This window comes from Poecile atricapillus, chromosome 19 (genome assembly GCF_030490865.1).
Source record: "Poecile atricapillus isolate bPoeAtr1 chromosome 19, bPoeAtr1.hap1, whole genome shotgun sequence".
Lineage (NCBI taxonomy): Eukaryota > Metazoa > Chordata > Aves > Passeriformes > Paridae > Poecile > Poecile atricapillus.
In genome coordinates, this window is record NC_081267.1 from 5,690,740 (window position 1) to 5,712,353 (window position 21,614).

Consider the following 21,614-nt stretch of genomic DNA (forward strand, 5'->3'; position numbering starts at 1 on the left):
CCTGGAGGCTGGATGGAGAAGGAGGCTGCGAGGAAGAGGAAGATGCTCCAGGACGCCCAGGCAGGTGAGGAGGAAGTCAGTGCCCCTTTCCCCCTCTCTCCTGCTCCATCTCCCAGTCCAGCATGGCCCCCGGCTGCAGGACAACCCCGCTGCCGACGCCGTCCTGCCGGGGACGCACTGGGGGCATCTCCTTCCCCTTCCCTCTGGCACAGAGGCAAATCCCATCCTCTCCTTGTCCTTCCACCTCCAGACAAGGAGCTGAGGATAGAGACCAGGGAGGACAAATCCCCACAGCAGAACCTCGTGGAAGAGGCCGTTTTGAGCAGCTCCACAGTGCAGGAATCCAATGAGGAGGAAAATCCCCAGAGATCCCGCAGGAGGAGGGGCTCCCAACCCAGCCCAGGGTGCTCTGAGGAGGAAAGACCCACCCTGTGCCGGGAAGGCGGCCCGAGATCCAGCCAGGGCTCTGAGCTGGTGGTCCATGAGCAGCTTCAAGATGGGGAGAAGCCCTACAAGTGCTTGGAGTGTGGGAAGAGCTTCAGCCGGAGCACCAAACTGATCCACCACCAGATGATCCACACTGGGGAATGGCCCTATCAGTGTGGGAAATGTGGGAAGGGCTTCAGCTTCAACTCCCAACTCATTACGCATCAGCGCATCCACACTGGGGAGAGGCCCTACGATTGTCCCGAGTGTGGGAAGAGGTTTCGGATCAGCTCCAATCTCCTCCAGCACCAGCGGATTCACACGGATGAGAGGCCCTTCCGCTGCCCTGACTGTGGGGAGGGCTTCAAGAGAAACTCCCACCTCATCACCCACCGGCGCATCCACACTGGGGAGAGGCCCTACGAGTGTCCCCAGTGTGGGAAGAGCTTCAGCCACAGCTCCAGCCTGATCTGCCACCAGAGGATCCACACTGGGGAACGTCCCTATGAGTGTCGGGAGTGTGGGATGACCTTCAGCCAGAGGTCCCAGCTGACCATCCACCAGATGATCCACACTGGGGAGAGGCCCTACGAGTGTCCTCAGTGTGGGAAGAGGTTTCAGACCAGCTCCACTCTCCTCCTGCACCAGCAGATTCACACGGATGAGAGGCCCTTCCGCTGCCCCGACTGTGGGGAGGGCTTCAAGCGAAACTCCAACCTCATCACCCACCGGCGCATCCACACTGGGGAGAGGCCCTACGAGTGTCCCCAGTGTGGGAAGAGCTTCACCCAGAGCTCTACCTTGACCCGACACCAACGGAGGCACCGGTAAGGGAAGCCCTTCGAGTGCCCCAAGTGCAGGAAGAGCTTCATGTGCTGCTCCAGCTCCATCCCCCATCAGAGGACCCACATTGGGCAGAGCTCTGATGACCCACGTTCCCAGTGATCTGTGTTGGGAACACACTGGGCTGGAGGTCATGTTATTTTGGTTTCAATTATCTTTTGATTCATCTTCATCCCTTTAAAACCAACAAATAGTGGTAAAAATCAACAAACTCATCAAAGGCATCTAAAACCTCACATTTTACTAGTGCTTCAAGGGAATCTGGGAGATACTTGGGAGTTGGATGTTGTGGGGTTATTTGGTGGAGTTGTCTCCATTTCTTGGCACTCAAAGAGACGAGAGAGTTTGATCGGTCACCTCAAAACCACTCTATGCCAATGAAACCTACTCAGTCCCTCTCCAAAATTATTAAATTCCACAGCCCCTCAGGATGTGATGCCTCATGTTTTAGCTTTCATATTTTTCATATTCTCCACTGCCTAGATTTGTAGTTTTGAGCTTCCTATTAATTGTTAGTGAGCTCTCTTCACAGAGTCGGTAGACAAAACAATTCTTTTTCTACCTTGATACCAAGGACAATTGTTACAAGTTCCAGGCCCAAAAGCATAAACAAGGGTGGACTGAAGAGAGAAAACAAGAAGGATGGGACTTCATCATCTGAAGCTGTAACTGGACAGTGAACCCAAATATGCAGATGGACCTCAGCTTATAAAAATGTGAGACCTTGTGATCACTTGTCCATTTTTGTGACCATTTCTGGTATATCTTGGCTGTAGCCTTGGCCTGGCTCTTGTACTGCCCATGGTGTATTTAAATTCTTCTAATAAACTTTATTCTTAACTCTGTCCAGCCTCTGTTCTAGGTCAGCCTTCTGAAGGCATCAGGTGGAATGGGGTTGGAAGGGGACTGGGTGAAGTGGGATGCAAATCAGGATGGGTGAGATGGGCATTGGGTGGGGCAGGATGGGTGGGATGGAGTTTGGGAGGTGTGAAATAGGGGAAATAGGGATTGGGAAGGGGGTCTTGATGTCCAGCAGGAGTGGGATGGGATGGGGTTGGGATTGGGGAGGTGGGGTGGGGTCTGCAATGAAACAGCCAAAGTTTGGGGAAGATGAAGGGAGGGGGTGCCCATTACCGAGTGAGTTTTTGTGTGAGGTGCCCCTGCCCAGGGAGGCAAGGATTTAGTTTCAAATTAATATTGTTAAAGTGAGAGGTGTGGGCAAGAGGGAATTCCATCCCTCTGCCTCAGAGGTTGGGCCCTGCAAGCCCAGGAAGAAACTCCACCCTGGATCCCTTGTGGGGAGGCAGCCCAGGGATTTCTGATTGGGTTTGAACCCCTGGGGTTTCTCCCTTGCTGTGTTCCCAGTGGTCCCTGACCTTGAACTCCACCCTGGTTCTCAAACCCCATCTCCCTGCCTCTGTTCGGGGCTGTCTCTGGATATGAGTTTGTTCCTGAGCTGAATAAATGTTTTCCTGAGCAGAATCCCATCTCATTGGTGTCCCATGGCTGTTCCTGGTAACTGTGGCCTCCCTCAACATGATCCTGCGGCCCCGAAATGCAAGAGCCTGCAAAATCAAGCCCCCCACCCCCTCAGACCCCCCAAATATCAAACAATTCCCATAAATTTGCCCAAATTCCCCAAAATTCCCTTAATTTTTCCTAAATTATTCTTTTTGTCCCACTCCAAGACCAGGTGTTTCCACTGGATCTCGGGGACACCCCCAGGAATTTGGAGGGGGTGTCTCCTCCCCTGCCACCTCCAAAACCCCACCGCTTTTGGGAAAAAAAAACCCAAACAAAATCCCTTGGATTCAAGGGGGAGTTCCCCAATTTTTAATGTATTTTTTGGGTTTTCCCCCCAAATTTTTCAGTTTTTTTTCATTTTTTTGCCAGTTTTTTTTGGTTTTGGCATTTTTCAAAATGAACTTTTTGGGGGGGGGGGTTCCCCCAATTTTTTTGGGGGGGGTCCCTCAATATTTTTCTGGGAATTCAACCCCTCCCTCGATATATCCTTTGTCCCCCTCCCCCCAAATTGGGTTGAGGGGATTTTTTTTTTCTGTTTTTCTTTATTTTTACCTTTCCCCCCCCCTTTTTTTCTTTTTTCCTCTTTTAATTTATTTGTACTTAATTTGGGGGGCTGAGGGGCAGGAATTTTGGGGAGGGGTCGCCTGGGGGGGGCTAGAAAATTTGGGGAGATGCCCATCCCCCCAAAAAACAGGAAAAATCACAGGAATTCTGGTGTTTTCCCCCCATCCCAAGGTGTGAAAAATATGAAATAAAAAATTTACATTCTCAACTTTTCTGGTGATTTTTGGGGAGGGAGTTGCGATTTTGGGGGGTTGGGTTGGGGAGGAGTTGCTGGTTTTTTGCGGGGGAGTCTCCCAGGTTTTGGGATGGAATTTGGGAATTTGGGGGGAATTTGGAGGTTTGGGGGGAAATTTGGGGTGCTGGGAAGAAACTTTGAGGGTCCTGGGGAAATTTCAAGGTTTTAGGGCAGAAATTTTAGGATTTTTTTTGTAACATTTGGGTGTAGGTGGAGGAAACTTGGGGTTTTAGGGAGAACTTTGGGTTTCTTAGGGGGAGGATTTGGGGTTTTGGGAAAGAAAATGGGGATTGGGGGGGAAATTTGGTGGTTTTGGGGGAAATTTGGGGGGGGTGGGGAAATTTTGGAGGTTTTGATAAATTCTGGGGTTTTGAGGGGAAATTTGGGGTTGGGAGGAAATTTGGAGTTTTGGGGTGGGATTTTGAGTCTTGGGTGGATTTGGGACTTTGGGGGGAGTATAGGGGTTTTGGGGTTTTTGGGGTGATTTGTGAAGAAGTTTGGTATTTTTGGGGAGGCATTTGGTGGTTTTGGGGGGAAATTCAGGGGTCTTGGGGGGGGTTCTGATTTTGGGAAGGGGATTTGGGGAGAATTTTTTGGGTTTTGGGGGAATTTCCATTGATGGGGAGAGGTCCTAATCCCATTGAGAAGGGGCATTTTGGGGAGGCCTGAATTTGGGGGGGGGGGGGGTCTCAGGGGGGATTCTCGATTTTAGGGCGGGGTTTGAGGTGAACTTGGGGGGATTTTCCAGCAATGGGGAGGCATCTTGGGGGTGGGATTTGAGGAGAGGTCTCATCAGAGCCCTATCCTGAGCTGGAAGCGGGGGGGATGTTGGGAGTGGAATCTGGGGAGGATCTGGGGGGAGATTTTCCAGCCATGGGGAAGGGTCCTGATCCTGGGGCAGTTCCTGAATTTGGGGAGCAGTCTGGAATTTGGGGGGGTCTCATTGGGGCAGCAGGAGGGGCTGGAAGCGGGGCACGATGTTGGCGAAGCCGCTCTCCAGGGGGGCCGTGGGCAGCTCCTCGGGGGGTGCCGGGGGTCGCGGCCGCAGGCGCTGCAGCAGCGAGGTCAGGAACAGGAACAGCTCTGCCCGCGCCAGCGCCTCCCCCAGGCACAGCCACTGCCCTGTGGGGAGGGGGCGTCAGCACCGCCCCACCCCAAAGGGTCGGGGGTCCCAAAAGGGCTGGGGGGTCTCTAGAGGGACTGGTGTCCCAAAGGGTCGGGGGGCCCAAAAGGGTCTGGGAGTCTCTAGAGGGGGTGGGGTCCCAAAAGGGGCTGGGGGTTTCAGGGGTTGGGGATCCCAAAAGGGCCGAGGGGATTCCAAAGGGTCTGGGGACTTTGGGGGCTACAGGATCCCAAAAGGGTCTGGGGTCCCAAAAGGGTCTGGGCTACCCCAAAAAGGGTCTGGGGGGTCCCTAAAGGGTCTGGGAGCTTTGGGATTGGGGTCCAAAAATGGTCTGGGGGTTTCAGGGGTGGGGGTCCCAAATGGGTCTGGGGTCCCCACCCCGAGGAATTTTGGGATTCCAAAAGAATGTAGGGCCCCACCCCAATGGAATTTTGGGATTTTTGGGATTCCAGAAGGATTTAGAGCCCCACCCCAATGGAATTTTGGGATTTTTGGGATTCCAGAAGGATTTAGAGCCCCACTCCAAGGATTTATGGGATTTTTGGGGTGCCCACTGGCCGAGAAGGGCACAAAGGCCTCGTTGCACTGGAACTGACCCTGCTCATCCAGGAAGTTCCCAGGGTCAAATTTTGGAGGTTTTTGAAGCATTTGGGGTTGTTTAGGACCAAGCTCAGCAGGGGGTAAATGTCTGTGTCCTGTGGGGTCAGGTGTGGGGTCATTTGGGGTCATTTGGGGTCAGGTGAGGGGTCAGAGTTGTCCTTTAGAGTAATTTGGGGTTATTTGTGGTAATTTGGGGTCATTGGTGTCATTTGGGGTTACTAGGGTATAAGACACAGTCTGAAGTTACCCTCATCTGCCTCACAACCATCGCAAGAACAGAGACCGAGACCCCAAGGGAATTTGTGCAGGGGTTCTGGCCTGGTTGAGGTGGAAGCTTGCCAGGTGATGGTTTGCAGGTGTGCTTGTTGTGCTCTCAAGGTACACTGCCTTCATTCCTGCTGCTGAGCAGGGACTTGTAAGGAGCGGCCTGTTCTGTACCTTACACCTGCTTCCCAGAGCAAGGGGGCTCATCACAATAGCCGAGGAATTTCCCCACCTCTTGGCCTGCTGCCCCTTGCTTTGAAACAGACTGTAAAAATGACTTTTCCAAGTTACTTTCTTCAAGAGAGATCTCCCCATGGAAGAAGACACCGGTGACCCCGTCTCATCTGTTGGTAGCTATAACCCCCTCTTTTCTCTCTTTACATTGGCTCTTTACCCCTCTCTCTCCCTTTCTCTCTCTCCATCTCTCTCCCCCTCTCATCTATCACAAAACCCTTGTTGCTGGCACTAAAATAAAGATGCATTAGTGCTGTTGTGATTTAAACTGAAATCCCCTGGTGTCCTTTTTGCACTCTGAGATCAAATGAACCTCTCACGACTCCCACTTGTGTTAGGGGATTGTGACACTCGGGAGCGGGGTGACCCAAGGTATGGCTTAGAGCAAATGCTCCACAGCACAAGGATATTGGTAGGCACATGGTGGAGACAAGGATGAGGAGGAGACCTCCAGTATGGGTTCCAAAGGCTTTTACTCCACTGGAGGGTCCAGGGACTGAAGACCAAGAACACAACTTTGTGGGGGGTTTTTGTATAGGGGAGTCCAGAGGGAGGGTACAAAATTTTAACCAATAGGAAGAAGCTATGGGAGGAGTGGAAGGTTCCATTCAACAATACAATAGGGGAAACAAGGGGAGCAGAGTGGGTCACATGGGCCAATGGGGAATTGGAGATCAGGGGATTTCCAAAGGGGTGGTTCAGGTAGGAGGCTGGCCTAAGGGAAGACTGACAACTGGGTGTAATGACAGATGGGGAACATGCGAAAACAAGGGCTAGGCTTGAGGCAGGATTTGATAGGTGGGTAGGAGGATGCAAACTAGGCGCAAACCAATGACTTAGGGGAATAAGAGGTGAAACCACTCAAACAAAACACACCACAACAATAGAACTGTTAACCAGTACAGGAGGTGGTATCTTCAAGAGGCAATGGAATGTGAGTTCTTGCCACATTGACACTGATTGTTCTATGTGGAAAGGGACATTGAGAACTTGCCTCCAGCATTCTCCAAATGGATCTCAAACTGTCATGTGCCAGGGCTTCCAGATAATCCATGTTCTGATCTCAATCTAGATGGGAGCACGGATCAGAACCCTTTCCATGGTGCCCCCAGTGGAGCCACGTCCGCCTTTGTCTGTCAGGGAAAGGGATGCGGGAAAAGTGGGCAGGTGCCACCCTGCTCTTTGTGTGTGCCAGGCCTGAGCCTCAAATGTTTCTGGTTTCTTAGCTAATTTCTCCCTGGCTCATCTTTAACACAAGGAAGAGAATAGCATCGCACAGTCCAGTTTGAACGACTGAGTGCTTCCACTAAATTAAAAATGTGCTTGAAAGCCGACCTTCTGTTCACTCAGGCCTCCTCACCTCTGTAGATGAGGTGACTTTATACTGCTGGTATGTGGGTTTTAGGAGTATGTGGGTTTTCATCTGTGATAGAGATGAGGAAGTGTTGAACTTGTTCCAATGAGCTGCCAAAAGCAGTGACTTTAGTCTCTCTTTGTCTGGGGAGTAGCGCTGGCCTTGTTGAACACAGGCAGCAGCACAAGCAGGGCTCCTCCAGCAGCAGGGACACACCACGAGCCAGGAGGGGACCGTGGCACCAGAGGGGACCATGGCACCAGAGGGGACCGTGGCACCAGAGAAGACCCTGGCACCAGCCATGCCCAAGGTCTGAACAGGGTGGCAAAGTCAGGTGGTGCTACCCAGCTGCATGAACAGCCCAGGCAAGGCCTGGTGAGGAGCGAGGTCTGGGGGCCATCCGAGGAGTCCTATCAAGAGCAAATTGTTCTAATATTCTCTCTGGGATGAAAAAGGAGCAATCTTTAGAGTGAACCGGTGCTAATAAATATTTGCCCACATATGGTGGGGTTTCTCTGCAAATGGGCTTTGATGGGAAATTTCTGACCACATTTAGTTTTACTCTTTAAGTCGAGCACCTGAGTATCTTTGTTGAGGAATAGAGAATTGTTTGTAGCTCAGTATTTTCTCAGGAGGAGCCTTACATTTTAGCACAGGAGGAAGGTAAGGCAAAGTTTAAAAGCTTTCCCCTCCTGAAGTGACACACTTTCCGAGGAGGCTGTGAGGAGAATTCCCCTCAGCCACTGCCAGGGCTGTTTGCCTCCTCTGCAGGCTCAGGATTCTGGGAGCTCCACGAGCCTCAGCTCCCACGGTATTTTTCTCTGAATATTTCCTGTTGTGCAGTACACAGGGAGAATATTTTGTGCTAGATTCTCCTCTGGGTTTTGAGGTGAATCTCAGTAATTCTGTTGATTTTCATGTCCAGATGAACTTTTGGGAGATAGGAAGGAAAAGGGAAGAGGTACCATGGAAAATCAATTGCTCAAAATTTGAGAGGCCCAAGCACAGTAAAAATGAAGTGTAAACTGAAGAATTTTTTAAATTTTTCTTTTTTTCCCTTGGTAGGTGGGGTAAAACATGAAGTGTTAATAAAGTTCTTTGAAAAGATTCAGCAAGCACCTAGCCATATGAGAATCAAAAGAGTGAAGGATGAGACAGGGCATGGGAAGAATCTTCAGCCCTTCCCTGCTGAAGGTAAAAGAGTAGGAAAACTGCCTCTGGCTGTTACCCACAGGTAACCTGTTATTTGTAGCCAAGAGCAGATGCCCAAGCCCTGCTGTGACTGGCCCACTTTCAGTCCTAACTTGACCAGGGTGGCCGGCTCGGGAGGGGAGGAGGTGGGGGGATCTCAGGGGGCTTCTGCTTCACAGCTGGGCTGGGGGGCCGTGGAGGAGGCACAGAGTGCTGGTGTTCTGCTTTCTGGAATGATTCCTCCTTCTGAGGCCATGTCTGAGAGCTGTCAAACCGAACAGTCTTTGGGCTCCCTGGGGGCAAGGGAGAGTTGCGCCTTCTTGGCCGGGAAGGTGGAGCTGCAGCAGGGAGACTGTGGAGAGAGGAGGTGGCTGAGGCCCCCAGCTGCCGCTGGCACTCAGGGACCCTCCTGCACAGCAGGGCCCAGAGCTGCCAAGGCTCCCCAGCACAGCTGGAGCTGCAGGCACAGCTTGGCCCAGCTGGACAGCTGCCCCTCAAGGCCCTGGAGAGCAGGGGATGGCTCTGGGCAGGGTCCCTGGCCAGGAGCGGGCCCCAGAGTGTGTCTGCTTTTCAAGGGCAATCTCGTCCCCGCTCTTTCTCCTGCCCACCTTGCTTTGCCTCTGCCCGCTGCTCCTGGGGCTGCTCTTGGCCAGGCAGCCTCAGTGGCAGCCAGCACTGGCTGCAGCCCCAGCGGGCTCCCCAGGACAAGGCCCAGCAATTAAGAGGCCAATGAAAGGCCTGGGCAGCAGCAGAACTCTCAACAGAGTTATTTGGGCAACGAAGGACTATCCACAAGTCCACAGCAGCCTCACTGAGAATGTTTCCTGGCTGTGAGCAGCCTTTCAAGAAGCTGGAGGGTGGGGATGAACAACAACTTACCGTTTCTTGTCCTTCCACCTCCGGAATCCAACATAGCAGAGGACCATGGAAAGTGGCACTGTGAACAGTATCACTACTGTGCCTATCATGCAGGACTTGCGCACATCCTGCAGGCAGAACACTCTTGGGGTGCTCGGTGGATTCTCAGCATTTATATTTGACTTGCCAAGCGCTTCTGTGGGAGCAATGGGCAGCGTGAGCCTGTGCTGTGCTCCACTGCTGAGCTGGCAGCACACTGGATACGGCCAGGACATTCCCTGTTTCCCTCAGAGCTGGGGCCTGCAGGCACCTTGCCAGCCCTTGGCACAGGCTGTGCCACCCAACAAAGCTCAGAAAGCCGGGAGCAGAGCCCAGGGACAGCGCAGCTGCTTGGGCAGTGGCTCCTTCCAGGGACACGGGCCAAACCCATCCCTGAGCAGCCACTGCCACCCCTGACCCTCCCTGCCCTGTGACAGCTCCCCCAGCCCAAGGGGACAGAGCCAGGCCCTGTCAGGGGCCAGTGCAGCCCCTGCCCAGTTGGGAGCCAGGGCTGGCTGTGGCCCTGGGATCGTGGCAGGGCTGCTGCTCGGGGCTGCTCCTGTGCCTTGGGCCTCTGGATGCTTAGGGCCAGCTCTGGGAGCAGCTGCAGTGGGATGGATGTTGGTGCACGAGTCCCGATTCCCAGGGGCTGGGAATGAGCTCCAGAGGCCTGGAAGCCGCGGCACCTCCAGCTTTGGCTTCTGACGGGCCGTGCAAGGGCAGGCCCCAAGGGAAGAGTGGCTGGCACATAGCCCCGCTGAGGGCAGAGCCCAGGGCAGCAATTACCTCCTGTGCCTGGGCCTGGCATCTCCTCCTTTCCTGCATCAGGAGCTGGCACAGAGCCATTGCTTCCTCTAGCCATTGTCTGCACAGACATTTGCTCCAGCACTTGAGAAAGGAAAAGGGACAGCTGGATAAGATAGAACTGTTCGCCATTAGGGGAAGTGGTATCTTCAGGAGGCAATACTTGTCAAATCATGGATAAGGATAACACCCAGGTTACTGGGGCTGGGCCAGGGCCCTCCCTCCACCAAACAGCCCCTACACCCGATCTAGCCCAAGAGTGGGAAATTGCAGGGGATCTCAGGCTGTTTATGACCCTTGCTGCAGTTTGGGCTCCCTGTCAGCTGATACCAAATGCCTTCCTGCAGAGGCTGGGGAGAAGCTGCAGCCAGGCCAGACTGGCAAACAGCCCTGCAGGGCCTGAAAGCAGCAGCGGGGCAGAGAGGCTGACATGGATCCCTTCCTGCTGTGCCAGGCACAGCGTGTCCTGATATGCAGAGAAAGCCCCCGGCTGCTGAGTCTCAGGAGAAGGCTGAGGGACATGAACCCACCACGGCGTCTCTCCAGATCACTCAGCATCTTATCCAGAAGTTGGAATGCCTCCAGGGATTTCTTGTCTTCTGTGTCTTGGTTCTTCCATCTAGGAGGACCTTAATGGAAAGTAGTTCCATTTCTCCTTCAGTCCAGAGCGGCAGTGAATGCACCTGGGTGACTGGTGCCGTCCAAGGCACTCCCTCATCTCTGCCTTCCACTCAGGAGCAGGGGCAGGGGGACCACGTGCCTGCAGTGGCCCCACAATGGGATGGAAGGAGCCCCTTGCATGGCAGTCAGGAGAGAAAGGACTCCCTGGAGCTGCCAGCAGCTCTGAACTGAGCCCCAGGCAGGGCCAGGGCTTGGCAGTGGCAGCCAGAACTGCTCAGGCTCCCTGGGGCCAGAAAGGAGCCACACAAGGCACAGCCCTGGGGCACAGCCCTGGGCCCGGCCCCTCCCTCTCTGCTCTTCTCTGTGGCTGCACAGAGCACACAGAAGGAGACACTGGCATTGCACATGGGAAGAAGATTGACAGCTAAATGCTCCTTCCTCCCACTGACAGCAATGCTGTGGGATCACTCAGGGCTCCAGAAGGGAGCAGAGCGAGGTTTCCAGAATCCATCAACCTTCAGACTCTTAAGGGAAATGGCACGTGAGTGAGCTCTTGCCACCTTGACACTGATTGTTCTGTGCAGAAAGAGACATTGAAAACTTGCCTCCAACATTCTTCTCCATGGATCTGAAACCATTATGTGCCAAGGCTTCCAGATGCTCCATGTCACGATCCCAGTCTAGAAGGGAGCACAGATCAGAACCATTCCATGGTGTGCTGGGATCCCATTCTGTTTTAGGGAACTGGGCACTGCAAGGTGGTTGGGTAAGGCTGTGGGAGCCAGATGTCAATGGACATGGCCAAAGCAGCAGAGGGGCCTGAGGAGCTCTGGGCTGGCTCTGGATACTCTCCAACATCTTTGCAGGCCCCGTGCAACATCCCTGGATGGGTGGCAGGACCTGCCCCGGGCCCCTGAGGATTCTCTCCCTCCCACAGAGGAAACCCTCCCTAAAGCCCTGAGGAAAACCATCCCCAACGCTTCCCAGGGAGAAGGAAGTGCTGTCACAGGAAAGGGAAGCCAGGCCGCCAGGTCACCTGCTCGCCCTGCTCGCCACGGAGCAGCCTGGGCAGCCCTGTCAGGCAGGGCCACTGCCAGGAGGAGCAGGAGGAGGAGGCGCAGAGCAAAGGCCATGGTGCCTTGCCCACTGCCAGTCCTGCAGCTCTTGCTGCCACCACTGTCCTGACACCGCTGTCCCAATGTCAGCACCGCTGCTGCCGCCGCCGCTGCTGCCACAACAGTCGTGGTCAAGGACTGACTGCTCGGTCCTTGTGGTGCTGTGCAACCACGGGGCTCTGGGACCTCTGTGACCTCAGAGCCTGCTGTCACCTCAGCCTGCTGTCACCCCACAGGCTGCTGTGACCTCATGGCCAGGGTGGAATTGTGTGGGGAGTGGGATCTGCCTTCTTCACTAGGGAGCTCATCCTGCCCTGCAGCTCTGTCCAAGGGCTATGACAGGGTCCCAGCCCAGCTGATCTCACAGGCTGGGGGATGAAGGGATGGAGAGCAGCCCTGCTGAGAAGGACTTGTGGCTGCTGCAAGGTGAGAGGCTGGACATGAGCCAGCCATGTGCCTCCAAAGGAGGGTGCCCAGCAGCTTGAAGGAGGTGATTCCACCACCCCTCTGCTCTGGTGCGAACCCACCTGGAGTACTGCATCCACCTCTGGGTGCCCAGCACAGGAAGGACATGGTCCTGATGGAGCTGGTCCAGAGGAGGGACAAAATGCTCTGAGGGCTGGAGCCCCTCTGCTTTGGAGACAGGCTGGGATAGCTGGGGGTGTTCAGCCTGGAAGAGAGAAGGCTCCACAGAGACCTGATTGCTACTTTTCAGTACTTTAAGGGGGCTTGTAAAAAAGACAGGACAGAATTTTTAGTAGGGCCTGTTGTGACAAGACTGAGGGGGAATGTTATCAATCTAAAAGACAATAGCCTCAGACTAGATATAAGAAAGAAACTCACATTTTTTACACTGGGGGTTTTGAAACCCTGATACAGGTTGCCCAGAGAGGTGGGCATCCATCCCTGCTGACATTCAAGCTCATGCTCTGAGCAACCTGACCTAAAGTTGTCCATGCTCACTGCAGGGCACTGGACTAGATGGCCTTTAAATGTCCCTTCCAAGCCAAGCCATTCTGTGCTCCTGTGCACCAGCAAAGCAGTGCTGGAATAATGCTGGGGTGATGATGCTGGCACCTGTGTTTTGGTAGTTGTGCCATTTAGCTGTTGGCCAAGAGAGGATTGATGGGCTGCACAGTGAAGTCTGCAAAGAACAGATGCAAATGCCAGCATTTTGCTGCCCATTCCTTGTCAAGAAATAAAGGAATGTCCTGAAGATCCCTTCAATGTGGGTGCACTACTGGCTGTATCGGTACTTGTGTTCTGTAAAACAGGTGAGTTGTTACAGCTTCTTGCCCCATTTATCACTGGAGAAAACCCAAATACTGCATTGCTCCATGTCTACTTTCTTCCAAGTAAAGGCAGATTTTGTTCATTCTTGAGTGGGACGTATTCATCTGTTGACAAGCAAATTCTTCTTGCCATTCACACAATGTTGATTTGCTCTAATTGGATTGTAATTAAGACCTACCTCTCACTTTAATTAAGGTTGATGGATTGTGAGGCAAAGTGTTGCATAATTTTCCCTGAAGAGTTTTTCTCTAATTCAATGACATATGAAGACAGGTGTAGCCTACCATACTTGTGGCATTAGTCTCCCACTCTGTCCTTTCCTCTCACCCAAGGGGAGGATCGAGGTCTGCAGGTCTCATCTGTGCACAGATAGAGTTAATATCTCACCCACACCTGCAGATGCTCATGATGGTTTCTGCCGGGCAGTGGCCGAAGCAGTCACAGTGATGGATTTCAGATCGTGCTGGGGCTGTGCCAAGATCTCAGGGGGCCCAGCCAGAACAGTCGTGGCTGTTCTGCCCCCATGGCTGGTCCCAGGCCCCTGCTCCCTTCAATTCCAGCTGCGGGCCGATGGCTTCCCCTCCCTGTGCCCGGCAGCCGCTGGGGCCGCGCGGGCCGTGGTGAAGGGGCCTGGCCCAGCCCAGAGCCGCTCCCGGGGCCTGGCGGAGCCCGGCTCGGTGCAGGCCAGGCTGGAGCAGGGCCGGCCTGACCAGCACCCAGTTAACTCTTCACAGCTGGAAACAGCAGAGAGCTTTCCTGGGCTTGCCTGTCTTTAAAATGGGGATTTCACACAGGAGGATACAGCTTCTAAATGGTTTCATAGGTTGTCAGTTCTCAGAGCCAGCCAGCTGTTGGTTTTGCTAAGAACAGAGGAAGCTCTTAGCAGCCCCCTCCTAGAAAAATCATTTGCATGGGTGGCTTCTTCCCTCCTCACCAAGTATCAACTAATATAAAACAAGCACAGACACTCAGGGTGTAACAGGAAGCAATTTTGAAGCAATTGTTTTAAAGCAAAATCAGTTATTAAGCACAGATTGATGTCACTCCCCCAGACCACTGGAGAGTGACAGTGACTCTGTCACCTCCCCCCTGGCCAGCCCATTCCAATTCCCAATCAGCCTTTCTGGGAAGAACTCCTTCCTATTGTCCAGCCTAAACCTGCCCTGGTGCAGCTTAAGGCTGTGTCTCCTTGTCCTGCCCTCCAGCAGATCCCCACTCGCAGCCAGCTTGGTGTCATCTGCAATTTGTGAGTGCTGGACTCGACCCCCTCAGCCAGACCCTGAGTGAAGATATTAACCAGGACTGGGCCCAGCACAGATCCCTGGGGACACCACCAGGGACTGGACACCAGCTGGATGCAGCACCATCCCCACCACTCTCTGGGCCCGGCCTCCAGCCAGTTCTGCAGCCAGCAAAGAGTGCTCCTGTCCAAGCCGTGGGCTGCAGCTTTTCCAGGGAATGCTGTGGCTCTCCGTGTCCAAGGCCTTGCTGAAGTCCAGCTCGACACATCCAGAGCCTTTCCCGCACCCACCAGGCGGCTCAGCTGGTTATAAAAGGAGATCAGGTTGGTCAGGCAGGACCTGCCCCTCCTAAAGCCACGCTGGCTGGGTCTGAGCCCTGGCACTCAAGGGGATCTGTTCCAAAACCTCACCAGGCACCGAGCTCAGGCTGACAGGCCTGCAGTTCCCCAGAGCCTCCTGCCAGCCCTTCTTGGGGATGGGCTCACACTGGCACCTCCAGTCCTCTGGGACCTCCCCAGTGAGCCAGGACTGATGAGGAGAAATGATGGAGAGCAGCCTGGGGAGCTCATCCACCAGCTCCCTCATCCCCCTAGCATGGATCCCATCTGATCCCATCCACCTGTGAGCATCTGAGTGGCTCAGCAGGTCTCTGACTGCTTCCTCCTGGATTACAGGGGGCTCTTCTGCTCCCTGTCCCCATCTACCAGCTCAGGAGAACACTTGTCCTGAGGAAAACCTGTCTTGATGGTGAAAGCTGAGGCAAAGAAAGTGTTGAGTACCTCAGCCTTTTCCTCGTCTTTGGTAACCATATCCTCTCCAATAAGGAATGGAGGTTGTCCATAGCCTTCCTTTTACCATTAATGTATTTATAAAAACATATTTATTATCCTTCACAGAAGCAGCCAGGTTAAGCTCTAATTGAGCTTTCACCTCTCTACTTTTCTTTCTGCATGACCTAATGACATCCTTAAACATTTCCTGAGTTGCCTGTCCCTATGTCCAAAGGTGATGCACCCTCATCTTTTCCCTGAGTTCCTCCATAAGCTCCCTGCCCACCCAGGTCAGTCATTTTCCTTACCAGCTCATTTTTTGTCACAGAGGGACAGGCTGTTCCTGCTCCTTCAAGACTTTTTTCTTGAAGTGTGTCCTGGAATACTTTGATTTAAAAGGCTGTTTTCCTTAAAAAAATCAGTACCTGATTTTGGTGCTCCCCAAATCTGCATCCTTAATCGGCTGAAGACTGTTCTTCCTAAGTCCAGTGTAGGAGTTTTGTTGATGCCCCTCCTTCTTTCACAGAATATTTCAAAACTCAATGATTTCATGGTCACTGTACCCCAGGCAGCCTCCAACCCCCACATCCCCCAGCAGCCCTTCTCTGTTTGTGAACAGCAGGAGACACAGCTTTCCTGGGCAGTGGCAAGAGAAGGAAACCTCCCCAAAGTGCAGCTTGGCAGGTTCAGCCTGGAGGGGAGGAGAAAGAAAAGTCCCTGCCAGGGTAGAATTTTGGTGCAGGAGGTGTCCCAGCGTGAGACTGGACCATGCCATGGCTGAGTGTGCCAGGAGCCGGCAGTCAGTGGGGCCCAGGGATGCTCCAAGGGACTTGGAGTTTTGCTTCTGACTCCTTGAGCAGCTCCTTCAACCTTCTCTCAGTGCCTGAGGGTCCTGGACTCAGCCCCAAATCCAGCCTGGGGTTCATTAAAATACAGAAAGCCTCGGGGGCTCTTTCTCTTCCTTCCACTGTCTTCAAGTCCAAGGCTTGTGCAGCTGCTTGGAGTCAGTTTGGAGTTCTGTTAAGGAGGAAGATTTGAAAATCCACCACTTTTTTATTTTTTTTTTACAATCAAGGAGATATTTTTTTTTATTTTTTAGTTGAGAGAAGAGGTGACAGAAGCATTCCCCAAGTGATCTTGATGCTGAAAATCTCCTTGGGAGGTCTGGTCACAGAGAAGAATGAGCCCCTTGTGGGCTGCCCCTGTTTGGACAACCTGCTCCTCACCCCGAGCCTCAGCATGTCTGACATCGCCCACCTGGGACTGACATCCCAAAATATTGAGAACATTTATCAATTTTTCTTTATCATTAAAATCTAATCAATTAATAAAAATAAAATTTTACTTTTTATAATAATTCTGTATTTTTATAACCTAATTTTTATATCTCTATAACAGAATTGATAAATTTTTAGCGACTAAAAATATTATCGATCCTTGGTTCAAAGTATCACAATTCCCTTCATTAATTAATTGATCAAAATTTCTCCCTCTTTATGCTAATTATTATTTTTAGTCCTTTGGTCATAATTTTTAAATTTTTCTCAGACAGGGTAAAAGGAGCAACTTTGGGGTCCATGGGGACTTTTCTGGGGAACATTTGGGGCAGTTTTGGGTCTGGGGAGGGAATTTAGAGAGAACCTGGGGGTCTGGAGGACACTTGGGGGAGCCGGGTGGGCACTTGGAGGGGCACTTAGGGATTCTGTGGGACAATTCGGGGTCCAGGGGAGCACTTGGGGGTCCAGGGGGGCACTTGGGGGTCAGGGAGGGGAATCTGGGGGCCCTTTGGGGTCCGGACGGGCACTTGGGGGGCTGTCACTGGGAATCTTTGGGCCGTGGGGGTTGATGGGAGTTGTAGGCGCCGGTATAATACGGTTTAATGGAGCCGCGGAGCATCACGGGAGTTGTAGGCGCAGCTCCAATGGGTTCCGGTGAGGCGCGGGGCATGACGGGAGATGCAGTCCCGGCTGGAATAGCGCTCTATGGGCGCCGCGGAGCATGATGGGAGCTGTAGTTCCGGAAGTGGCTCGGAAGGCGCGTTCGGCGGTGTGGGGAAGCGCTTGGAGAAAACTTTTGCGTCCGAGCCGTGGCTGCAGGTGCTGGGGGCGAATGTATACGGCTCGGGAGCACTTGGGGGGAGCCTGGGGAGCTGTAACCGGGCTCTTTAGGGCAGGGGGCACGGCAGGAGGTTTGGGCGCGGAACTGTGTTGTGGGATGATGGGAGATGAATTCCCAGGAGTGGCTGGAAGGGGAATCTGTGGGGTCGGGAGCATTCAGGGATCCAGGGACGCTTTGGGGGGTCCCGAACGGGCGCTGAGGGGGCACTCGGGGATCCTGGAGGGTTTGGGGAACACTTATGGGACATATGGGGGGTGATCCCGGGGTTCTGGGGAGCACAGGGCATATTCCCGGTCCTTCCCAATTCCTTCCAGCATGATCCCATTTGCTCTCAACCACTCCCAGTCAGCGTCAGCATGATCCCATTCACTCCCAGTATATCACATTTGCCCCCAACCTGTTCTCAATTGCCCCCTGGAGGATCCTACTCACTGCCAGTATCATCCCAGTCTGATCCCAGTATGATCCCAGTTTCCCTCAGTGTGATCGCAGTCTCTCCTGGCATGGGCCCAGCTGCTCCCAGTATGATCCCAGTATGATCCCAGTATGATGTCAGTACACAGCCAGTGCAATCTCAGCCACTGCCAGGATGATCCCAGTACAAACCAGTCCCTGCCAGTGCTGCCACTCCTGGGATCCCCCAGCCCTCTCTGTGTTCCCCCTCCCGCATCTCCCCAGAGGAGCCCCAAGGGCTGGCAGTCCCCAGCCAGGGTCCCCAGCCAGCCCCAGGTTGGATCTGCAGCCCCCAATTTTCCCAGTTTCCCTCTCCTTTTCCCTGGGCCGGGTTCCCCCCGTCCCCAGCGGGTGGGAGCAGCGGAGAGCCCCGCGCTGCCCATCCCGACCTGTCCCGGCTCCATCCCCGCTCCTGCCGTGGGCTGTGAGGGGTTTGGGAACGGGGCACCGAGGGTGTCGCTGCTCCTGGGGGAGGAGGAGGAGGGATGGAAGAGGAGGGATGAAGAAGGAGAGAGAGAAGGGATGGAAGTAGGAGAAGGTGCTGGCGTTAGGGAGGAGAAGGGAGGGATGGAAGGGGAGGAGAGGGAGGAAGATGTTGTAAATACTCCACAAACCCCTTCATTCTTGTCCCTCATGGGGATGTGTCCGCCCTTCTCAGAACACGGGCGGGAAGGGGTCTCAAAATATATCCAACATGGACCTAAGGTATTTTAGACAAAGAAGGCTCAGACTTCCGAGACGTGGTCCTGGGTTTATTGTATGTGGATCGCCTGGGGCAAGAAAGAGGCTGAGATTCCTCGGGTGCTCTCTTAAACTTGGGGGAGGGGGTGGCCAGGGGATACAGGGGGGTTACAGCCAATGGGATAGGGAAAAGAAAAGGGAGGTTAGGTAGGGGCTAACCTTATACAACAACAGGATTTTTTTGGTGGGGATATTTAAGAATTAAGGAATGCAAAACTGAGCAGAAAATGCCCCTTGGGGGACACTGGGGGTCCCAGCATCCCTGAGTGGGGAGATGGAAACAGGGGGAGCTTTTTGGATTCCTGGTACTCCCAGCAGCCTGGGGAGGGCAGGGACTGAGCAGACAGGGGACCCAAAGTACAAGTGTGACCCCCAGCAGCTGGGACAGGGGGGAACCCCTGAACACCAAAGGGGAGAGACCAGAGATGGGGAACTCCTGGGAGGCATTTTCAGGGCTGAATCTTGGTGTTTGGGAGGTTTTTATGGAAGGCTGGTGACTTCTAGAGATGGATGTGGGCAGGAGGAACCCCCATACCCAATGTGCTTGTGAATTGTGTTTTTCCTAAACCAGTATTTCCCATTCCCAGACCTTGTCCAGATGGAGAAGGAGGCTGTGAGGAAGAGGAAGATGCTCCAGGACACCCAGGCAGGTGAGGAGGAAGTCAGTGCCCCTTTCCCCTTCCTTCCTGCTCCATCTCCCAGCCCAGCATGGCCCCTGGCTGCAGGACAACCCCGCTGCCGACGCCGTCCTGCCGGGGACGCACTGGGGGGGATCTCCTTCCCCTTCCCTCTGGCACGGAGGCAAATCCCATCCTCTCCTTGTCCTTCCTCCCCCAGACAAGGAGCTGAGGATGGAGACCAGGGAGGACAAATCCCCACAGCAGAACCTTATGGAAGAGGCCATTTTGAGCAGCTCCACAGTGCAGGAATCCAATGGGGAGGAAAAGCTTCAGAGATCCCGCAGGAGGAGAGGCTCCAAACCCATCCCAGGGTGCTCTGAGGAGGAAAGACCCACCCTGTGCCGGGAAAGTGGCCAGAGATCCAGCCAGGGGTCTGAGCTGGTGGTCCATGAGCAGCTTCAGGATGGGGAGAAGCCCTACAAGTGCTTGGAGTGTGGGAAGAGCTTCAGGTGTAGCAACCGCCTGATCCGCCACCAGATGATCCACACTGGGGAATGGCCCTACGAGTGTGGGCAATGTGGGAAGGGCTTCAGCTGCAGCTCCAACCTCATCCGTCACCAGCGCATCCACACTGGGGAGAGGCCCTACGAGTGTCCCGAGTGTGGGAAGAGGTTTCGGATCAGGTCCACTCTCCTCAGGCACCAGCGGATTCACACGGATGAGAGGCCCTTCCACTGCCCTGACTGTGGGGAGGGCTTCAAGCAAAACTCCCACCTCATCATCCACCGGCGCATCCACACTGGGGAGAGGCCCTACAAGTGTGGGAAATGTGGGAAGGGCTACAGCCAGAACTCCAATCTGATCTACCACCAGAGGACCCACACTGGGGAACGTCCCTATGAGTGTGGGGAATGTGGGATGACCTTCAGCCTGACGTCCCATCTGACCATCCACCAGCGCATCCACACTGGGGAGAGGCCCTACGAGTGTCCTGAGTGTGGGAAGAGGTTTCAGACCAGCTCCAATCTCCTCAAGCACCAGCGGATTCACACGGATGAGAGGCCCTTCCGCTGCCCCGACTGTGGGGAGGGCTTCAATCGAAAGTCCACCCTCATCAGGCACCAGCGCATCCACACTGGGGAGAGGCCCTACGAGTGTCCCCAGTGTGGGAAGAGCTTCTCCAGGAGCTCTCACTTGACCAGACACCAACAGAGGCACCGGTAAGGGAAGCCCTGTGAGCGCCTCAAGTGCAGGAAGAGCTTCATGCACTGCTCCAGCTCCATCCCCCATCAGAGGACCCACGTTGGGCAGGACCTGATGACCCACGTTCCCAGTGATCTGTGTTGGGAACACACTGGGCTGGTGGTCATTTTGATTTGGCCCTAATTTTCTTTTCATTCATCTTCATCCCTTTAAAACAGACAAAATTGGGGTAAAAGTCTACAAATTCATCAAAGGCATCTAAAACCTCACTTTTACTAGTGCTTCAAGGGAATCTGGTATTCAGGGAGTTAAATGGGTGGGTTTTGGGGGTATTTGGTATATTTGTCTCCATCTCTTGGCTCTCAAGGAGATGAGCGAGTTCAATCTGTCACCTCAGAATCACTCTATGCCACTGAAAAGAGGACTCATTCCCACCCAGATTTCCTGGGTTCCACAGCCCCTCAGGGTGTGTTGCCTTAAGTTTCAGCTTTCATATTTTTCATATTCTGTGCTGCCTGGGTTTGTAGTTTTGAACTTCCTGTGAAGTGTTAGTGAGCTCTCTTCACAGAGTAGGTAGACAAAACAATTCCTTTTCTAGCTTGTGTCCTGGGGTGACACCAAAGACAGTTGTTAGAAGTTTCAAACCCAAAAGCATAAACAAGGGTGGACTGAAGAGAGAAAACAAGAAGGACAGGACTTCATCATCTGAAGCTGTAACTGGACAATGAACCCAAATATGCAGATGGACCTAAACTTCTAAAAATGTGAGACCTTGCGATGAATTGTCCATTTTTGTGACCATTTTTGGTCCATCTTGGGTGTAGCCCTGGCCAGGCTCTTGTACTGCCCAAGGTGTATCCTTTAAGGCCTTTTAATAAACTTTATTTTTAACTCTGTCCGGCCTCTGTTCTAGGTCAGCCTTCTGAAGGCATCAGGTGGAATGGGGGTGGAAGGGGATTGGGTGAAGTGGGATGCAAATCAGGAGGGGTGAGATGGGCATTGGGTGGGGCAGGATGGGTGGGATGGAGTTTGGGAGGTGTGAAATGAGGGATATAGAGCTTGGGAAGGGGTCTTGATGTTCAGCAGGGATGGGTTAGGGCTGGGACTGGGTATATGAGATGGGGTCTGGAATGAGACAGCCAAAGTTTGGGGATAATGAACAAAGGGGGAGCCCATTATTGAGTGAGTTTTTGGAAATTCCACGTTCTTGAAGAGATTTTGGGGTATCTCACGTTTCTGAGGTGGTTTTGGGGCACTCCCCAGCTCTTGGGGTTTTCCTGAGAGCAGCTCCATGGAGCCCCATTGCCAGGGCTGGTTGCCATGGGCTCGAGCTCAGAGCTGTAGCCAGAGTGCGTTGCCTCGGTGCTGGAGAGCAGAGAA

At 53.5% G+C, this 21,614-nt stretch overlaps 1 pseudogene; it reads left to right on the forward strand.

Annotated features, from left to right (window-relative positions):
* Positions 1-480: 480 nt before the first annotated feature.
* LOC131586400 (zinc finger protein OZF-like) lies at positions 481-20,983 on the forward strand (annotated as a pseudogene).
* The last annotated feature ends 631 nt before the right edge of the window (positions 20,984-21,614 follow it).